Source organism: Mauremys reevesii, linkage group 1 (assembly GCF_016161935.1).
Source record: "Mauremys reevesii isolate NIE-2019 linkage group 1, ASM1616193v1, whole genome shotgun sequence".
Lineage (NCBI taxonomy): Eukaryota > Metazoa > Chordata > Testudines > Geoemydidae > Mauremys > Mauremys reevesii.
Window position 1 is genome coordinate 205,689,847 of NC_052623.1, and position 22,256 is coordinate 205,712,102.

The following is a 22,256-nucleotide window of genomic DNA, read 5'->3' on the forward strand; positions in this document are numbered from 1 at the left end:
TAGATCCCTAGTTCCCAGTATTCACTTAGGCCACCTGCATCACAGTCCACTCATCTGAGTTATTCAAGGAATGAGAAAGCAGCTCTTCAGAAGCCCAGCTGCTAAAGCACAGTAGTAGCTGAACTTCTCACTCTGCTGGAGTAAGTTTCTTTATAACTCTATGCAAGACTTGGCCTGGCATCCTGAAATGCACTATGGTATTATTTGTGCTGCAGCTGAGGTGGGACCCAGCATCCACTTAATACCTCTTGAATCTTTCCTCCTACGCGGGGGTGATGCTGATAATCAAGCTGGCTGCTGAAAACCATGATTTTCCCTATTCCAACTGTTTTCTTGCACAAGCTGTCCCTAGATCCTGTTTATGTTCCCAAGGAACAGGAATAGTGACAGCATGCAGCTTTTGCGAGGCCTTGCCCAAACAATTCTTTCTATAAAGATACAATTCTCTGTGAAGGCAGCTCTGATGCTGATATTCTTTGAGTATCACTCAGAACACAGCTTGAGGACTTTGCTTATACTTTTACAAGTCATTGTAGCATATAAGCTTCTCCCCGTTCTTTTCAAGGTTCATAATGCTCTGATCTTCACAGCCCCACTGCTCTTGTTGAATGATATCATCTCCCATGGCTCAAATTATCTTTAGTGCATAAAATGATAATACCTGTTAAGAAGCAGGTTCTATCATATAATCACAGCAGCACCTTCACATTTGCTCTGGTTTAACACAGAAACTTACATCAATAAATGTTTCATTGTGACGGGTGTTTCAGTGCAGTGACAAACTGGGTGGATAAAGGAAATGTGGCGGATATAATTTGTTTGGATTTTAGCAAGGCCTTTGACACTGTACCACACAGGAAGCTCATAGAGAGACTACAGAATTATGGTCTGGATAATAATACAATAAGGTGGATAAAAACTGTCTGAGGGAAAGGAAGCAATGAGTTATTAATCAGTGATGTTAGATGAGAATAGAAGGAGGAATCTACTCAGATGCCACAGTGATAGGTGCCAGGACCATTATTATTAAACAGATTTGTTAAAGACCAAGAAAGGAATTTAAAATTTCAGTAGTGATCAGATTGGTAGATGACTCAAAGATAGGACATATACCAAATACAGACAGAGAACACAGATCAAAACTACACTGAGTTCAGCATAACTGAGATGTGGTTGGGACAGAATGAAATCATATTTAATGTAAATCAAAAGCAAAAAACTGTATTAAATATAGATGCTGTAGAAGTCCTGAAATTTAGAATGTAGGATTCCACAACAAACAAACTCTGCTCCTTTGTGAATGAGCATTACAAGAAGAATTTTTATCAAATGACTTCCCACCAGGGTCCTGACCACTAGTGGACATTCAAGATACCCTGGCATTTTTCCTAACAGTAGGATGTTAGCTCTGGTGTCATGGTCAAATTTCAACTCAAGTAATTCCATTCCACTTCCTTAAATTTTCTGGCAGTTTCATTTTGATACAGTATTATTTTCTACTTCCTTTGATAAGCTGTTGTGTAGTAAAGCTGGGTACTGTTAGTTGCTATTTTATGCCACAGGAGGTTCCGTTTCTATGATAGTGTTTCTTTTCTATCTCTTATTTACATCAAAGGGATATTGTGAAGCTTAATCAATTAGTGCTGTTGCGGTGGTCTCTTACATGGGTATGCTAGAGAGAAGGAAGAGGTTACAGGGAGCCCCATGTAGGAAACAGATATAAACTTGCTGCAAGTACTCTGGACAGTACGAAGGGGCCAGTAGAGCTGCCAGAAGTGCTTGCCACCCCAGAGGTAGCATGTATGGGTGAGGCCCGAGCATGCCCACAGCCTTATGCCCTGTGCGTCAGCTAGTGCTGAAGGTAGTGCTTGCTACGCTTTTCTACAGATGTATCAAATGTTGCTGCTCAATGAGTTTTCCCCAGTGTCCTAGAGACATTGTATCTTAAACAGATGTAATACCCCCAACCATCACTACACAGAGAGTACTCCTCCCTCTTCCATCCCCACTACAGTTCTGCCTCCAAGAGGCACAATCTGTCCCTTAATGTCTGTGAACCAGTTTGAGATCTTAGACGAAAGGTGACTTAGAAATGTTGTAATTGTGTAATGAAAGGCCCTATTGCAATTTGATAGGGTCAAAACAAGAATCTTGGGAGTCATTCCCATTTTTGTCCAGGCACCCCCGACCGACCTCACCAAGGCTGGCCAGGAGCACCCATGACAGCAGCAGATGGTACAGTATGACTGGTAACCGTCTTTGCTAACTTGCAAAAGGCAAGGGGATGCTGCTGTGTAGCACTGCAGTCCTGCATCTGTCAGCAGCATCCAGTAGACATACGGTGACAGTGAAAAAAGGCTGAACGGGCTCTATGGTTGCCGTGCTATGGCGTCTGCTTGGGCAATCCAGGGAAAAGGGCATGTAATGATTGTCTGCCTTTGCTTTCACGGAGGGAGGATTGACTGACAACATTTACCCATAACCACACACGAAAAAATTTTGGCCCCATCAGGCATTGGGATCGCAACCCAGAATTCCAGTGGGTGGGGGAGACTGCGGGAACTATGGGATAGCTATGGGATAGCTACCCACAGTGCAACGCTCCGGAAGTCGACGTTAGCCTCGGTACATGGATGCACACCGCCGAATTAATGTGCTTAGTGTGGCCGCATGCACTCGACTTTATACAATCTGTTTCCAAAAATTGGTTTCTGTAAAATCAGACTAATCCTGTAGTGTAGACATACCCTTAGTGCCTGGGAGCAGTTCATGATTGAGATTCAGCCCAAATGTTCTCATCCTTAATTTAATCCTAGTTGTATCCCCTAGAACATATGCACCAACATTTTTTATTTATTTGCATTTAGTTTCCTTTGTTTTTTAATTATCTTCAAAAATAGCTGAGTTGATTTTCTTCAGACTTTTTTTAAAAATTACCTCTGGGCTGAAAACAAGCATGAGACAGTGTCAACTCAAACATAAGTGTGAGAAAAGACGCTTAGGGAATAATAATACACAGACCAGATATAAACTAAGGGGTTGTTATCTGGAAAATAGTTATGATGAAGGAGGAACCTTGGGAGTAACTATTGATAAACTGAACAAGAATTCTTAGTGCAACACCACTAGAAAAAAATCCATTCAGGGATTATACAGAGGTTAGAGAGCGCATGGTTATATTACCATTTCATATTGTTTTGGTAAGATCATAGATGAAATACCGTTAGAGTGCTGATCACCAGACTTCCAAAATTACATTGACTAGAGAGAGAAGATTCAAAGGTCATTTAAAATTATATGACATCTTAAAAGAATAACAAGAACAAATGGATATAAACTGGACACTAGGAAGTTTAGACTTGAAATTAGACGAAGGTTTCTAACCATTAGAGGAATGAAGTTCTGGAACAGCCTTCCAAGGGGAGTAGTGGGGGCAAGACATATCTGGCTTCAAGACTAAGCTTGGTAAGTTTATGGAGGGGATGGTATGATGGGATAGCCTAATTTTGGCAGTTAATTGATCTTTGATTATTAGCAGGTAATTATGCCTAATGGTCTGTGATGGGATGTTAGATGGGGTGGTATCTGAGTTGCTACAGAGAATTCTTTCCTGGGTGCTGGCTGGTGAGTCTTGACCACATGCTCAGGGCTTAACTAGTCGCCATATTTCGGGTCGGGAAAGAATTTTCCTCCAGGGAAGGTTGGCAGAGGCCCTGGAGGTTTTTCGCCTTCCTCTGCAGCATGGGGCACGAGTCACTTGCAGGAGGATTCTCTGCACCTTGAGGTCTTTAAACCACAATTTGAGGACTTCAATAACTCAGAAATAGGTTAGGGGTTTGTTACAGGAGTGAGTGGGTGAGATTCTGTGGCCTGCGTTGTGCAGGACATCAGACTAGATGACCATAATGGTCCCTTCTGACCTTAAGTCTATGAATCTATAACAGTCATTGCAGGAACTAAATTTGGCTACTTTACAAAGACATACAGGAACATAAGAACGGCCATACTGGGTCGGACCAAAGGTCCATATAGCTCAGTATCAACAGTGGCCAGTGCCAGGTGCCCCAGAGGGAATGAACAGAATAGGTAATTATCAAGTGACCCGTTCCCTGTTGCCCATTCTCAGCTTCTGGCAAACAGAGGCTAGGGACACCATTCCTGACCATCCTGGCTAATAGCCATTGATGGGCATTTTGACATATGGGTCAAATCCTAAAGATCTTAGTCTGCACTTAGGCCCAACTCCCACTGAAATCATTGAGGAGCTGATCCAAAGCCTGCTTAAGTCAATGAGAGCATCTCCACTGACTTCAGTGTTCTTTGGATCAGGCCCTGAGTCAGAAACTCAGTTTTGCCCTGTAAGATGGGACATGATAACTTAAAAAAAGATATTGTCAGTTTGGAAGAACTGGCTGAGCAGGGGCACCATATTGATTCCCAACTGGTCAATGATGAGAGGTCTGTCCTTTTCTAATGCTAAAGCAGTGCTATGACCTGCCACACTTGGCATTACACACAGCTAAGACACTTGCTAACATATCAATTTAGCCCAGGACTGCCAGAGACCCCAAAACTACTGGCAACTTTAGAAATGCTTAAACTCCCCAGGCCCATGTCCATTACGTATGCTTTATTAATGAAGAGGAAGTCCACTAGTCTGGAGGTTTTGTGAAAGAGTCTGAAGCAGATTTAACACAGACCACAAAGAATATCAGTGGCAGAGCATACCACATAAGGTTAAAGATGCCTCTGTGGATCTCAGGCTACGCTTAATACAACAAAAGATTTTATTCAAAATGCATTGGATGCCACGGAGGTTGCACAAGATAAAGGCTTTATCCTCTATTTGTTGGTGCTGTAATAAAGCAAGAGGAATGCTGATGCATATGCTATGAGACCATCTAACAGTCAGCCCGCTGTGGAAAGAGGTAGTCATCAGAGCTAAAACAATGCTTGCCTTCAACAGCCAAACTTCTGCAGAAAGTTATATTATCCTAGAATATTTACCTGATATGCTGGGTTTAACTCCACAAAAAAGATTGGTTTTGAGGGCTTCAATGATCACCAAGCACATGCTTTTACAGAAATGGAAAAGGAGGCTTATGCCCAGAATAGAGCAGTGGTATTCAGACTTGTCTGAGCAATTATTTAAAGGATAGCTTATCACTGCAGAGATGAATTAGAAGATATCTGGCCTCTGTTTCTAGATACATTTAGATAAAAAACTTTGAGACTGCTCAAAGAATACCAGGCCTCCATTCCATGTAACTCCCTCCTCTTTCCCTCTCCCCATGACCCCTCCTAATCCTCTCCCTATTCATGCACATCTTCTCCTAGTTTATTACTGTAACCCCTACAACTATGGAGTGTTGTCTGGTCTTGTATTGTCTAGTCTAGTGGCTCTCAACCTTTCCAGACTATTGTACCCCTTTCAGGAGTCTGATTTGGCTTGCGTACCCCACAATCTTCACCTCACTTAAAAATGATTTGCTTACAAAATCAGACATAAAAATACAAAAGTGGCACAGCACAATATTACTGAGAAATTGCTTACTTCCTCATTTTTACCATGTAATTATAAAATAAATCATTTGGAATATAAATATTGTACTTACATTTCAGCATATGGTATATAGAGCAATATAAACAAGTCATTGTCTGTATGAAATTTTAGGTTATACTGACTTCACTAGTGCTTTTTACGTAGCCTGTTGTAAAACTAGGCAAATATCTAGATGAGTTGATGTATCCCCTGGAAGACCTTCGAGTACTTCCAGGGATACGCGTACCCCTGGTTGAGAATCACTGGTCTAGTCTTGCAGCTTTGACAAGTTGTAAAATGGCATAATTTTTTTGGAGCGCCCATGAAGCATGCTATATTCAGAAGCATATCCAAGCTGTAAATCCTTTTTGTACCTCTAATTTATTAAAATTAGTAAAAAATAAAATCACACACAAATTGTTTTGGTAAATCAAGATTTGGGCCAAATGCAGAATTCAGACCAGGGATAGACAGATGCCACTCAGCCAGAGACAGTGTACTTGTTCTCAGTTACACATGGGCTGCATTTTGGTCTTAGTACGGGCAGAAAAACAAATCAGATATACACTTTATCTTGGGCACATCACATATTCTTTTGCCACTAGGCCATTAAATCTAAAGTCTGAGGCCAGCTTCATCTTGCACAATATAAAGAGCCATGCCCAGAGATTTAGCATTGTTCCAGTTTATATAACTGCAGTATTAGAGTTTGAGGCCTGGGGAACAATATCTTATTGTATTAGGAGACTGAGACTCAATCTTACAGTGACATTGTCAGCATAAAAACACTTTCATACATCTCACAGATCTTTGGGTGAGCTTTTCAAAGAAATTAATGGGAATTAGGCTTCCAAATCCTCTACACAGTCTGGAAAATCTGACCTTTAATCTTTAAATGTAACCCACCAACATGAGCCCCCTCATATTTTCCAGCACACTCCACACACAGGGACGCAATCACCCATAAGTGGTGAAATTCAGACCCACTTTTGAACTTCCCAAAAGTTTGGGGAAATTTAGCTCTTGTGCTTTGGCTTGGGCCCAGGTCTATTACACATTTCTCAGGGGAAACAAAACAGAAAAGAGAAAATACCAGCAAGCATTCATATTGGTCACCAGTGTTAAAACAGAATAATAGGTTGAAGTTGGGGCCGTGGTCATTTGAGTTCAGATATTAGTATAAACATACAAACAAACAAAAACTCTTTTAATTGACAATCATTCCCTGGAACAGTTAACCACTTCAGTTAAGCAACAATATAATCACTAGATTTAAGGACCAATTAATAGGTTTATGGAAAGAGTAAAATAGGGCCATTCTTACCGAAGGCAGAGAGGATGGAATACTTAAGAGCTTTGCAGGACTGGGACCAGAGTGCTCTGCATCTTGCTGGACTGATTCCATTGAGATGATTCCTGCATATATTCCAGGAACCACGGTCCTGATTCTCCACTGTCCTGCATCTTGTGCAATCACTTACACCTATGCAACTTCTACCCACTTTGAACATGTGGGATAACTACAGAGGCTGTAAGGAAGGTAAGTAATTGACCCAGTAAGTCTGCTGTCCCTGACTGATTGACCAATACTAAGAACAGCTGAGACTGAACATCACTTTGGATCCACTTGCACCTCAAAAAGAACCACGCTTAAAATATAAGAGACGATATCAGAGAGTTAAGGTGGTCTAAATATAAAGTATAGAACAGGTAAGGTTGGATAAAGTAGGGCTGTCAATTAATCGCAGTTAACTCACGCGATTAACTCAAAAAATTAACTTTTTTATTTTTTTGTGATTAATCATACTGTTAAACAATAGACTACCAATTGAATTTTACTAAACCCATTTTGGGATTTTTTCTATATTTTCAAATATATTGATTGCAGCACAGACTACAAAGTGTATAGTGCTCACTTTATATTATTATTTTTGATTACAAATATTTGCACTGTAAAAATGATAAACAAAAGAAATAGTATTTTTCAATTCACCTCATACGAGTACTGTAAGTGCAACCTCTTTATCATGAAAGTGTAACTTACAAATGTAGATTTTTTTTTGTTACCTAACTGCACTCAAAAACAAAACAATGTAAAAGTTTAGAGCCTACAAATCTATTCAGTCCAGCTTCTTGTTCAGCCAATCGCTAAGAGAAACAAATTTGTTTACATTTACGGGAGATACTGCTGACTTCTTATTTACAAAGTCACCTGAAAGTGAGAACAGACGTTGACATGGCACTTTTGTAGCCGGCGTTGCAAGATATTTATGTGCCAGATATGCTAAACATTCATATGCCCCTTCATGCTTTGGCCACCATTCCAAAGGACATGCTTCCATGCTGATGTTGCTCGATAATGTGTTAATTAAATTTGTGACTGAACTCCTTGGGGGAGAATTATATGTCTAATGTTCTGTTTTACCTGCATTCTGCCATATATTTCATGTTATAGCAGTCTTGGATGATGACCCAGCACAAGTTCGTTTTAAGAACACTTTCACAGCAGATTTGACAAAATGCAAAGAAGGTACCAACGTGAAATTTCTCAAGATAGCTACAGCACTCGACCCAAGGTTTAAGAATCTGAAGTGCCTTCCAAAATCTGTGAGGGACGAAGTGTGGAGAATGGTTTCAGATGTCTTAAAAGAGCAACACTCTGATGCGGAAACTACAGAACCCAAACCATTAAAAAAGGAAATCAACCTTCTGCTGGTGGCATCTGACTCAGATGATGAAAATGAACATGTGTCGGTCTGCTCTGCTTTGAATCGTTACTGAGCAGAACCCATCATCAGCATGGACGCATGTCTTCTGGAATGGTGGTTGAAGCATGAAGGGACATATGAATCTTTAGCGCATCTGGCACATAAATATCTCGCGACGCCAGCTACAACAGTGCCATGCAAAAGCGTGTTCTCACTTTCAGGTGACATTGTAAACAAGACGTGAGCAGCATTATCTCCTGCAAATTGTAACCAAACTTGTTTGTCTGAGTGATTGGCTGAAGTAGGACTGAGTGGACTTTTAGGTTCTAAAGTTTTACATTGTTTTATTTTTGAATGCAGTTATTTTTTTGTACATAATTCTACATTTGTAAGTTCAACTTTCATTATAAAGAGATTGCACTACAGTACTTGTATTAGGTGAATTGAAATATACTATTCATTTTGCTTTTTACAGTGCAAATATTTGTAATGAAATAAATATAAAGTGAGCACTGTACACTTTGTATTGTGTTGTAATTGAAATCAATATATTTTAAAGCAGAAAACATCCAAAATATTTAAATAAATGGTATTCTATTATTGTTTAACAGTGTTATTAATCACACGATTAATCACGATTAATTTTTAATCGTGTGATCAATCACAATTAATTTTTTTAATTGCTTGACAGCCCTAATTTAAAGAAAACAGAAATAATCAAATTCACCCCGGTGATCAATGAAACCACAGAGATAGAAGCAGCCTAGCATTTTTAAATAATATTAAAGTTGTGACAAGCAAGAACTATGAAAAGCAAGAAAATGCAAAGTTAAGATTTGTCATATTAGTGCGAATGCCGGGGCAGGGACAACAAAGCCATATGCTAAAAATCTGTCTAAATTTTATCATGGCAGGGTGAGAAAAATTAAGGTCTATGCATAGTGGTTAGATTTCTAAATAAAATAATAACTCCGTCATTTTCAAGTCTTTTCCAAAATACCAGAAGTGATTAGAACACATTATGGACCAGTCACTTGCCAAGTTTCATGTTTGAAATCAAAGCTGTTTTTGAATTTCATGAGCAACAAAAAAGCATTTTAAAACCAGTAACCTTCAGTTGTGTGGGTATAAAGAAATAGCAGCCAATTTGATTTTTTTTAACACTGCTCACCTAAAACTTCTGTACTAACACTAAGCAGAGGGCAAATATTTAAGAGCAAGGTGGAAATGCAATGAGGGTGCTATTCACTAATAAAATGTAAGAAAGTACATATTGCATAACCAGGCTTTTTATTCCATTGAGGATTCTGTAGGTATAATATCATCAGTGATATTTCAGAGGTTTATGATGCCACCAGAACCCTGAGTCAAAACTATAGCCATGTGACATGTTTTGATGTGTTTATCATTTTTATACAGATACCTAAAAAGCTAAACTAGAAAGAATTTAATCCAAAGATATAGCGAACGAGCTAAAATTACTACTTTTAAGGGTGGACAAGGATGGCAAGGGCTCAAGGTGACTGCCCTTCACTCCCACTCAGGTGGGGCTGACGACAATTGCAGTCTTTGTGCTCACCATAAAGATGAGATTGGTCAGAGCTTGCTAGCTATGGACAGAAGCTCACTTTTCCCACCCACAAGCTCAAGAACTCCACAATGTTCCCTGGAGTTCCCTCTGGTGTGATTCAGGTCCACTTTACACCACCACCAGTATAGATTACTGTCCATGAGACACAATCTGGACCTACATCTTCCATTGTGGATGCACTTGCAAAAGAGGAGGAGCTTGCCAGGATATAAACATCTTATATTAACGGCTTGAATTTGCTATTCCATCCATCCAAAGTGTCTCTCTAACGACTATTGTATTGCTATTCTGATCTATCAAGGAAAAAATGTAATTTTAGGATGTCAGATACCATAGGTAAGTTTTGGGATGACAGTTTAAAAGAAGGCAAATACCAGCATCCATATATTATATAAATCTATATTGTTACCCGCTCAATTTAGGGCACCCCACCTATACCCTACCAAGGGCTCAAGGCGTGACCCAATCAATTTAGGCACCCCCACCACTTCTCTTCCGAGGCTTCAGGGTGTCAAGCACCTATCCTTACCCCCAGGGCTCAGGAAGAAACCTTCTCCCAGTGAAAGAGCCTTACACAGTTGTGCTCTAAACATCTATTTATTAGCAACACACACAGAATACATATACCAAGCAAATCTCTTATGCTCACCACTCCCAACAGACAGATAAATTTCACCCGATGGCCAGTCAGGAGTCATCCATCTGGGGGTTCCCAGCAATGCCTATGCACCTCATGGTCATGCAGAGGGTTCAGAGTTCCAGCAGCTTGATGTTGAACTGCAGTCCGGAAATGGTTCCCAAAGAACCTTGCTTTTCATTTACATTATATAGATAAAATTAGCTCCCTCCTTCAAATTTACTAAACCTATCACATTATCCCACACTCCTAAATAACAAAAATGTTAACCACTTACGCACTGGCATCTATGTGTCCTTCTTCCTGCCTAAGTTCTTTACAATATTCTTTCATTATGCATATGTATTTAATTTAACAAAAATAAGTCAAAAGAATATTACTATATAAAATAATACTATAAAATACTTAATAATTTCTGGACCACAATTTGCCCTAATTTACACACCGTCTAGCCCCACTAAAATCAACTGGGCACAATAACATGGAACAAATTGGCCAGCTATAACCAAAGTCTTTCCTCCAGTATTCTCAGAGTGCTTTATAATTGCATTCCCTTTTTTACAGATGGGTAAAACAATGCATTGAATGATTAAATGACTTCCCCAGCATTACCCAGTCAGTCAGTAGGAGACATAGGAACAGAACTAAGAAGTTTCAACTCCTAGTAGTTCTCTAATTTAACCATTCAACCACACTATCTCCCATTTTCTTGTCTTCCTCTTTTGACATAGCCTTTTGAGCTTTACTGCAGCCCTATAAACATTACCTTATATTTTCAAATCATGACTGAGCCCCCTGATTGGGCAATGCAACAACTCTCCCTCTTCTGAAACACAGCTCCAATCTAATTCAGGATTGTAACTCACTCACATAGTCTAAGCTCTGTCCTGTTTGACTGGAAGTCCTCATTACAGACAAACAAGAGCTGCTGGGTCCCTGACCTTCACAGGGACAAATATAGATCTTTCCAAATAATGTATTTAAAAATGCTTCTTTCATTGGTGAACTACAGGAGGAAAGTTGTTTCTTTTTGGTCTAAACCACAGACAGCCCAGGAGGAGGAAGCCCCACACAGTAAATGTGTACAGAACAGTTTCCTACCTCTGTGTGATGTAGAAATTCCCACTGTGTTAAGTAGAGTTCTACCAAGGCCACTTAAACACATTAGCCTATTATACCCTGCATTTCTTTATTATTCTCCAAAGGCTAATGAAATGTTCCAGTGCAGTGTTTATGCTGGAGTACTTCTGGAAGGCAATACACTACCTAGATTTCTCTTAAAGCAGTGGCTCTCAAACTGTGGTCCTAACACCATTGGCAGGGCACTTGCTGGTGGCCCGCAGAGAGCTGGTTGGTCACGTGGCATTGGCTCACCTTATTTCCAGCTGCTAAACTGCATCAAAAAGGCAGCTAAAATACATTTAATACTTTACTTTTCCTTGAGAGCAACTGTGGTAGCTGTTGCAGAGAGGGCTATGTAACTGCAAACTGGAGAGGAGGGGAGCCATATGATTGCAAAGAGGAGGCGAGGTGATCATGAGACAAATGCCCTCCCTTTGTATTGGAATGCTAAACTGTATTATACTGTTCAGTCACTAGGAGGTGGTGTGAATAAAATACCTTATTTAAACAAATCTCAGCCATACCTGGCAGAGCATTACAGGATTTTAGGATGAACACATCTAGTACGTAAAAGCAAGTTCTGAAGCCAGTCCATATCTGGTACAGGGACATGACACGGTGTCAGGAGTAAACTAAGAACAGAGACAGAAGGAACACCAACAAAAGTTGCAGACAGAAGTAACAAAGCAACAAAGGTTGCAAGATCTCATCAACATGCCATTCTTCAATGCCCCAGAGAACTGCAGCTTTGACAAACCTTTACAATGGACAGACTGGAAGCACTATTTTGCAAGATTTCAAATTGCAAACAAACTCCACAAAGAAACTGGAGATATACAGGTATCTTCTTTAATTTGTGCTAAGGGGAAGCAAGCAGAGCATATCTTTAAATCCTTTGACTTTACTGAAGACTGTCACAAAGATGATTTTGAAATAGGTTTAGTTATGTATGATGCATACTTTATAGCTCAAAGAAGTGTGCTTTATGACAGTGCATGTTTCTACCAGAGGATTCAAAAATGAGGGGGAAATGTTGAATGTTTTAGAAGAGCTCTGCATATATTGGCTAAAAAAATTTGATTTGGGGAATGTAAAACATGAAAATATCAGAGACAGGCTGCTTATTGGGTTAATAGATAAAAACCTTTCGCAGCAGCTACAACTAAAAAGAGATTTAACCCTAGCCATGGCTATTCAAAAGGCAAAGCAGTCTGAGCTTATGAGACTGAAAAAACAAGAGCAACTTGCCAAACTTTTTGAAATACAAGTATCTGGCTTAGAAGCTCTTAACAGATGCAATCTGAGTGCTAAAAGTCATTACTCATAAGACCCGTGAGGCAAGGAGAGAGAATGCCCAGGATAAGAGGGACAAATTCCAGCCTACATGTGCAAAATGTGGGAAAAAATCATATCTCAAGACATGGTGCTTGTCCAGCCAGAGGCACGTGGTGTAATAAATGCATGAAATATGGACATTTTGCAGCTGTTTGCCACACCAAAGCAGTCAAAGAATTGACTCATATTACAGACAATCAAGATCCATTTTTTCTGGGACCTATCACTTGTGATGTCATAGAATCTGCCTCGAGAGTAAAACAGAATATACACCACAAGACTACTGACTTTAAAATTGGCTGAGGAGCTGATGTCACAATAATCTCAGAAGGGACTTAAAGTCATCTTCAACCCCTCCCAAAGCTGAAGTCAGACACAGATCTAGCTAGCCCTGGAGGTATTTTGAACTCTATGGTCCAGTTTACCACAGAAACAACTTAAAAAGACAAAAGTCATGCATTCATAGCTTATGGCTCAAAGGACCACAGAACAATAGCCTTGTGAGCCACAGCATGGCAGTGAGAAAGGTGGAAGAACTCAATGGAATATTTGGTGATACTGGACTTTTTAAAGGATATTGAGTACAAATAGCCTTAAGAGACAATGCTGAACTATCTAGTGTGCCACTCCTCACAGGATTCCTATCCCATTACTTCATAAAGTGGAAAATGAGTTAAAGAGAATGGAACAGTTTGGCATAATGGAGAAAATCTCTGAGTTAACAGCATAGTGTTTCCCTATGGTACTAGTTATAAAGAAAAATGGAAAATATAAATCTGTGTGGATCTTGAAAGACTTAACAAAACAGTTGTGAGAGAAAAATATATCCTTCCAATACTGAATGATTTCCTTTCCAATGTGAAAGGAGTGACAGTATTCTCCAAATTGGATGCCTGGAGCGAATTCTGGCAAATTCCTTTAGCCAAAGAAAAGTGCTAAACAGACTATATTTATCACATCGTTAGGGAGATTTTCCTTGCATAGATTACCTTTTGGAATTAACAGTTGTGACACTCTACTATTATGGTTACCACTTTTACAAGACTATGATACATTTTATATAAAGTATGCCTTGTGAGCTATCACTTGAAAAGTCCTAGTTAAAATATATGTAGCGACACTATATGCAGTTATAAGATTCTATTGTATGACTGTTATTGAAATATATTGTAATTCTGGGTGACATCCACAAACCAGTTTTTCAGAGACAAAGACTCACTAGCACCACAGACAGGTGTCAAAGGGTCATCACATATGTAAGTGGCCATCCTCCAGCATGAGAGAAGGTATAAACAAAAAATTGACATCACAAGGACAATTCAAACCTCACATCAACAATGGACTGCAAGACACCATGACTCAGCAAGGAAGTTTCTAGCATAAAAATTGAAGTATAAAGAAGGAAGAAAACAATTGACTTCACAATTGACTGAAAGGAGACCCAGCCTGTGAAATTTACAACAGCATATGGTGAGATAAAACTTTTGCTTTTAAATTCACTTAGCTTGATAAGTGAGGTATTAGCTTGAGTATGACTCTTTTATTTTCTTTTGTAACCAATCTTCACTCTTACGCATCATTACTTGTAATCACTTAAAATCTATCTTTCTGTAGTTAATAAACTTATCTTATTATTTTATCTTAACAAGTATGTCTGGATTAAGGTGTGTGGGAAACTCCATTTGGGATAAGAAAGCTGGTACATATATCATTTTCTTTTGATGAAATGACAGACATTCTATGAGCTTGCACTGTTCAGTAGTGTGCTGGACAGTACAAGAGGCACATTTTCTGGGAGATAAGGCTGGGACTAAGAATTTGTGGGTGTTGCTTTGCAGTTTAATTAATGAGTGACTGGTCAGAGAGCTCATATATTTAGCTGGGAGTGAATCTGCATGCTGAAGGCTGTGTGAGCAGGCCAGGACTGGATGTTCTGAAAGGAAAATAATGTAAAAGGCACCCCAGGCTAGTGAATTAAGGGTACACATCTGTTCAACAGTCCAGATTGTACCCTCATAGACCTAAGGTCAGAAGGGACCATTATGATCATCTAGTCTGACCTCCTGCACAATGCAGGCCACAGAATCTCACCCACCCACTCCTGTAACAAATCCCTAACCTATGTCTGAGTTATTGAAGTCCTCAAATCGTGGTTTAAAGACCTCAAGGTGCAGGGAATCCTTCAGCAAGTGACCCATGCCCCATGCTGCAGAGGAAGGCGAAAAATCTCCAGGGCCTCTGCCAATCTTCCCTGGAGGAAAATTCCTTCCCGACCCCAAACATGGTGACCAGTTAAGCCCTGAGCATGTGGGCAAGACTCACCAGCCAGCACCCAGGAAAGAATTCTCTGTAGTAACTCAGACCCCACCCCATCTAACATCCCATCACAGACCATTGGGCATATTTACCTGCTAATAGTCAAAGGTCAATTAATTGCCAAAATTACGCTATCCCATCATACTATCCCCTCCATAAACTTGTCAAGCTTAGTCTTGAAGCCAGATATGTTTTTTGCCCCCACAGCTCCCCTTGGAAGGCTGTTCCAGAACTTCACTCCTCTAATGGTTAGAAACCTTCATCTAATTTCAAGTCTAAACTTCCTAGTGCCCAGTTTATATCCATTTGTTCTTGTGTCCACATTGGTACTAAGCTTAAATAATTCCTCTCCCTCCCTGATATTTATCCCTCTAATATATTTATAAAGAGCAATCATATATCCCCTCAGCCTTCTTTTGGTTAGGCTAAACAAGCCAAGCTCTTTGAGTCTCCTTTCATAAGATTTTCCATTCCTTGGATCATCCTAGTAGCCCTTCTCTGTACCTGTTCCAGTTTGAATTCATCCTTCTTAAACATGGGAGACCAGAACTGCACACAGAACTGGGTAATGTCACATCAGTGCACCTCAAATTTTCCAAAGACATATGGCAGAATTGTTAAGAAACACAAATGGAGCTGTTGTTTTCATGGATAATATTCTGGTATATGGATCTGTGATGGAAGAACACAACAAAACCCTTAACGAAATCCTAAACCTAATCACATAGTCTGGACTGAAGGTAAACAAGGAAAAATGCATTTTCTGCCTACACCAAATCAAGCTTTTGGGACAGACAATACACAAAGATGAAATCAATCCTAGGCCTGAGAAAATAAAAGCTTTTTGAGAATTGAAGGTACCAGAACTGACGTGTAATGGTGATGGTAAATTACCTTGGTTGATACCAACAAGACTTTTTTACAGTGACAAAAGCACTAAATGAATTGTTAAAGTCCAATACATTGTGGTTCTGGGGGCCAAATCAAGAAATTGCCTTCAAAAAGGTAAAATAAATTATCTCAACAGCTCCAGTTCTCAAGTACTATGACATGAACAATCCCATAATGCTCAGTGTGGATGCAAGCAGATATGGCCTAGGTGATGTATTGTTAGAACACCATGGACCTGAGTGGAAGCCAGTTGCATTTTGCTCTCAGACACTCACAGAAGCAGAAAAATGATATGCATAGATTGAAAAGGAGTGCCTGGCAAGTGAATGCACATGTATGTCTGTGTGGACCGTATTAATTTACACTGATAACAGACCATAAACCACTTGTAACCCTCATCAACGGAAAAGTCTTGGAGCAAGCACAGCTGAGATGCCAATGTCTATTGCTACGGCTAATGAGATTTAACACAATTGCTAAATATGTTCCTGGGGAAAAATCTGGTAGTAGTAGACCCTCTGTTACAGAGCCAAGCATCACACTCAACTACCCATGAGCTCGAAGATGATGTAAAGGTATATGTGGATGCTGTGCACATATACAAACCAGTATCAGAAAAGAGATGACTCCACCTACAAAACACAACCTCAAAAGACATGCAACTTCAGGAAGTTCTAAGCTACATTAGGGGTGGCTGACCCATGTATCTAAAGGATACTAAGGAAGTGGCATGAGACTGTGTTGTGGTGCGTAGACAATTAAGCAAGTGGACTCATGATTAAAGGCAGTTGCATCGTAATTCCAAATGAAATGAGAACAGAAATCCTAAATCTCACCTATGAAGGACATCAAAGATTAACTAAATCGCGTGAGTGGGCCAACAAGTCTGTTTGGCAGCCAGGACATAAAAAATAAAGTATCTGCATGTGAACTTCGCAGAACAAACAGACTAACATAACACAAAGAACCTTTAATAACAACACCACTACTAGCCAGACCTTGGAAGAGACTAGCTGCGGATTTTTGCAAATTCAGAGGACAACATTACCTCATTGATGTGGACTGTTTTTCCAGATATACAGAAATAATGTACTTGGGAGGCATAAAATGCCATAGTGTTACCAAGAGACTGAAGTGCACTTTTCCTCACTTCGGTATTCCAGAACAACTAGGGGTGAACAATGGATCACAATTCACTGTTGCAGAATTTAAGTCATTCCGAATGAAATATGAGTTTGATCATATTACTAGCAGCTCACATTACCCACAGGCAAATGGAGAGGCTGAGAGAGCTATACAGACAGCCAAGAAAATCCTACCACAGGAAGATCCATTCCTTGCTCTTCTGAGTTACAGATTAGCATCAACAGTGGCTATTGGATATAGTCCGGCACAACTCCTCAGAAGACAACTCAGAATTACTGTTCCTATTTTGGGAAATAATCTATTTAAAAAATGGCCAGACACGAAGAGAATAGCAAATCGGATACAAAGGCTAAAAAAGGTTATGACCACTTTTACAACAGATATCACTCAATTAGAGAACTGCCAGGTCTAGAACCTGGTGACTGTTTTCATATCAAATTGGATGGAGAAAAAGGATAGACAACTCCAGCTGTTGTAAAGAAAAATAATTTAGTGCCCAGATAATATGTGATCGAAACCAATAGTGAGGAGTTCAACAGAAACCATTAACATCTACAGTTTTTTCCTCAGAAAGAGCAATCAACAGGGGTGATTCTACAGATGGCAGACAAGAACAAAACAATGACATCTCTAGGATTCCAAACCAACACAGCCAGTCGTTGCAACTAACGGACAGCCAGATAACCACATTTTTATGCATTCAGGTTGTGTAATTAGAAAACCAATATGATTCAGAGACACTTAACAGACTAATACATACTGAACTTCAAAGACAGCATTATAGGGTAAATATGGTAAATTGTAATGTAGAACTTAAAGGGGGAGATGGAATGGAATGCTAAACTGTATTTTACTGTTCAGCCACTAAGTGGAGCTGTATGTAAAATACCTTATTTAAACAACCCTAACCCATACCTGGTAGAGCATCTGGTGTGTATAAGCAAGCCCTGTAGCCAGTCCACATCTGGTACAGGGGATGACACCTGTTACAATGTGGTTGATAACATGGACAAATTTGAGGATTCCTATCTTAAAGCTCCATAAACGTAATCCACTCCAAAAAGTTCTTAGGGGTGTCTCTGGGTCATCATCACCTCCTCACATTGAATGTTTAGCTAAAAATAGGTAGGTTCCTGAAACACATCACCCTCAAAAGTCATTCCATATATATTCTGCAAATGTTTCTCCCTCATTATAAAATGGCAACAGCTTGAATGCTAGAAGCCAGAAAAACTAGACTGGTGTGAGGTCAGTCTAACGAGATAATTCAATTAACAGTAGGATACCAAAGGAGGAAAAATAACTTTTCTAGTGGTAATGAGAGTGGCCCATTTCAAACAGTTAACAAGCAGGTGTGAGTAATAGTAGAGGGAAATTAGTATGGGGGAAATTAGGTTTAGGTTTTGTAATGACCCAACAACTCCCAGTCTTTATTCAGGCCTAATTTGATGGTGTCCAAATCGTAAATTAATTCCAGTTAATTGAATTGTCTCATTAGACTGACCTCACACTTGGTAAGGTACTCCCATCGTTTCATGTATTCATACCTGCTTCTGTATTTTCCACTCCATATATCTGATGAAGTGGGTTCTAGCCCACGAAAGCTTATGCCCAAATAAATTTGTTAATCTCTAAGGTGCCACAAGGATTCCTCATTGTTTTTGCTGATACAGACTAACACGGCTACCGCTCTGAAACCTGTCACCATGCAAGGCCGAGGATTAGTAGAAATCTGACTTCAGAATTGTCTTGCAAATTAAAATTTGATTTATTAGGAGAGTAAACATTTTCAGTCTTCTGATTGTTTCTAACAGTGTTTTGTGAACCTCTATTTGACTCAAATGTTTGAGTAACACTTGGGAGAAACAGATCTCACTTGAAGAATCAACACAGCCTTCAATTAAGACTTGAGAAAGTTCATTGTCTACATTTGAGACTTCTAAGGATTTCCCAAGCACAGTGAAGGAAGACCAGTTTTGTCATTCTTAATATTTTAAGGCAGTGGTTTTCAATCATTTTTCATTTGCTGACTCCTACAAAATTTCAAATGGAAGTGTGGACCCCTTTGAAAATCTTAGACATAGTCTGCAGACCCCCAGGGGTCTATGGACCACAGGTTGAAAACCACTGTTTTAAGGTAAAAAGAAGCAAGAGGGGGGAAACTTCTGGGACAAAATGAAGAGTATTTTCTTCTCACTAGATGTACTGGACTCCATCAAAAAATAAAGATTAGAAGGGAGGCAGTCCCAAAACAGAGTCCCTAATTCCAAGAAGAATTAAAACCACGTGGCTGCAAGTGGAGTTTCCACAGATCCTTAGTAATCCCACCAGTATGAGTACCGTTAATGGAAGACTAAATGCTAAAACAACACGTTGCAGGATTAAATTTCAAAGCCATGGATAAGGGGGTAGAGATAAATGGTGTAATGAATTATAACTGTGGTACTGCTATTGCAACCAATTTCCACTGCTCATGACAATGTCATGCCATGCCAAGTGAGCTACATGTTGTGGGCCAAATCCTGCTTCCTGTCCATAACTGGATTAAGTTGGTTATGTGCAGTGGGACTGCATGGCATTTTGGAGAATGGGATCCTCCTTTCCAAACTAGAAACCCAGCCTGGAGAACCCTGACAACCCTTAGATAGTAACTACTGCAGCCCAAGGTCTGCAGAGGCATTCACTGCCTCCTACACTGAGACTACATGAGTTATAGCCATGGGATCCATGTACTTGTGGACTTATCTACTATATCCCCCTCACCGTAAGCTTGCTGAGCAAGCAGCCTTGTAACCGTGCTCCACAACATGTAGGGGTTGTGCAGTCCTGTGCTCCACACCCTGCCTGTTCCTATAGACAGGGACACCAATGGTCTCTGCTGCATTTCAACTTCTCAGAGCCCTTCCATGACTGGGAAGATTTGGACTTCTATAAATAAATGATGGTAAAAACAAAGCAAGGGCTTGACTCAATAAACTGGTTTACATTTCATTTGGCTTGCCTAGTCATAGATAACTTCCACCTGGGGACCCTAAAGGTATCTTACATTGTGCCTGTCGATACTTACTGAGTGCTCCCCACAGAATACCAAAAATAGCCTGTGTCTTGATAGTAGAAAAGCCCACACATGACTGCAGTAGCTATGGAAAGAGTAGCAGCATCTCAACTTCTGAGTGATACTATGGAGTAACAAAAGCGAACTACGATAAAGTATTATAATTGATCCTAAAAGGGACAATGTTACCCTTACATGAGGAGGGAAAACAAAATTCATGGAATATTCAATTGCTCAGCTTCAGCACCAATAGGCAGCTCAGTCTCACCCTGAGCTAAGCAATCAAAATCCAAGAAAGATGGGACAAGCTGCGTCTCAGTTAATCAGAATGTGCTTATGGGGTGGAACATTTGGGGAGCCATGGGGTATGGAGTTGTAAGAGGGAAAGTCAGGAAGATCTCTGCTCCTCAGGTGGGAGACAGAGCCTCCAGGAAACCAATGAGGAAAGGCAGGCCTGGGATACACATTGTCATAAAGCCATCTTTCCTCTGAGAATAAGGTCAGAGGGATTCCATAAGAAGAGGTTGCTGCAGGAAAATTTCTTGGGAGCCAGTTAAGGGATAGAAACAGTCAAGGAGCTTGGTCACAGAAAGGGCAGGTGAGGCTACGGAGGGAAGTGCTAAGCAAAACCTTAACTACTATTCTCAACCCCCTCCCTACTAAGCTATCACCCTCCAAAATGAGGAGATTGGATCTTCCACCTGGCAAACAGGGGGGGATGCCAGAGACTCTTTGAAATGGGTTGACCCCAGAAGTGACGCCCCCCTCCCTGGGAAGGCAGTGGCACAGCAGGATAGACTACTGAAACCACATGACAAGGTGGGACCATGTTAGGGAAGGAGGAGCTGGAGAGCTAATGAAGGAAAACTGATCCTGGCTGAGAAATCTGCAACGTATTGACTTCTCCCTAATCAAGGAATGAGTCAGCATTTGCCTCTGAGTTATGCAACAGAAAATTCAGCTCAGGAACTGCAGCTAGGAAAAATTGGAGCGGCATGGAAATGTCTGTGAGAGCGGGACCAATTTAGGGTTATCCTAGTTGTATGTGAGTTTAATTAGATCAGGTAAAAGCCAGAAGAAGCAAGGTTCCCAGTGCAGAGACATGGAGTAGTTGAACTGGTGTGAAAGTAAGTATGCAGGTACAGACATGTGTACCTTTTGCCTGGTCTACACCTACAACTTAGGCTGACCTAGCCACACTGCTTAGGGCTGTGAAAATTTTTGTGTCCTGAGCACCAAAGTTAGGTTAAACTAACCTCAGTGTAGACACAGTTAAGTTGATGGAAGGATTCTTCCATCAACCTAGCTACTGCCTCCCAGAGAGGTGGATTACCTACATCAACAGAAAATCCTCTTCCATCAATGTAGGAAGCATCTATGCTACGGCGCTACAGTGGCACAGCTGCAGCACCGGAACTGTGCAACTTTTGCGGCTGTAGAGCAGATATGGCCTTAGTGCAGTGGTCCCCAACCTTTTCCGTGGGGTGGGCGCCAGACGACTAGCTGCAGAGGACTGTGGCCGCCGGACAAGCAGCCGCCAAAATGCCGCCATGAAGCAGCAACGTCAAGAGGCGTTGCTGCCGAAATGCCACCAAAATTCAGCGAGATTTCGGCGGTAGCGCTTCTTGACATTGCCACTTCTCGGCAGCATTTCGGCGGCTGCTTGTCCGGCAGCCAGTAGGCGGGCGCACATGGATGCCCTGGCAGGCACCATGGCACCCGCGGGCACCGCATTGGGGATCCCTGCCTTAGTGTGTAATGCTACTTAGTGCAACTTTTGTAGCCACATCACCTTCTAGCCAAAACATCTTTACTTCCTTTTTTTATGGACCACCCATTCATTCCTGGGTGAACCAAACAAAGTGTTTGATGCCTACGTAGTACTAATGGCTGGAGTGCCACCAGCATGTGCC

At 40.6% G+C, this 22,256-nt stretch overlaps 1 protein-coding gene across 34 annotated transcripts in view; it reads right to left on the reverse strand.

Annotated features, from left to right (window-relative positions):
• ZBTB20 (zinc finger and BTB domain containing 20) overlaps positions 1-22,256 on the reverse strand; it is a 646,879-nt gene that overhangs the window by 426,528 nt on the left and 198,095 nt on the right. For 2 of the 34 annotated variants that reach the window (XM_039497045.1, XM_039497059.1), the window contains exon 4: positions 6,867-7,071. The exons of the other annotated variants lie outside the window; for them this stretch is intronic. The gene's annotated coding sequence lies outside the window, so the exon portion shown is untranslated. The remainder of the gene's footprint in view (positions 1-6,866; positions 7,072-22,256) is intronic. 34 annotated transcript variants of the gene reach the window in all.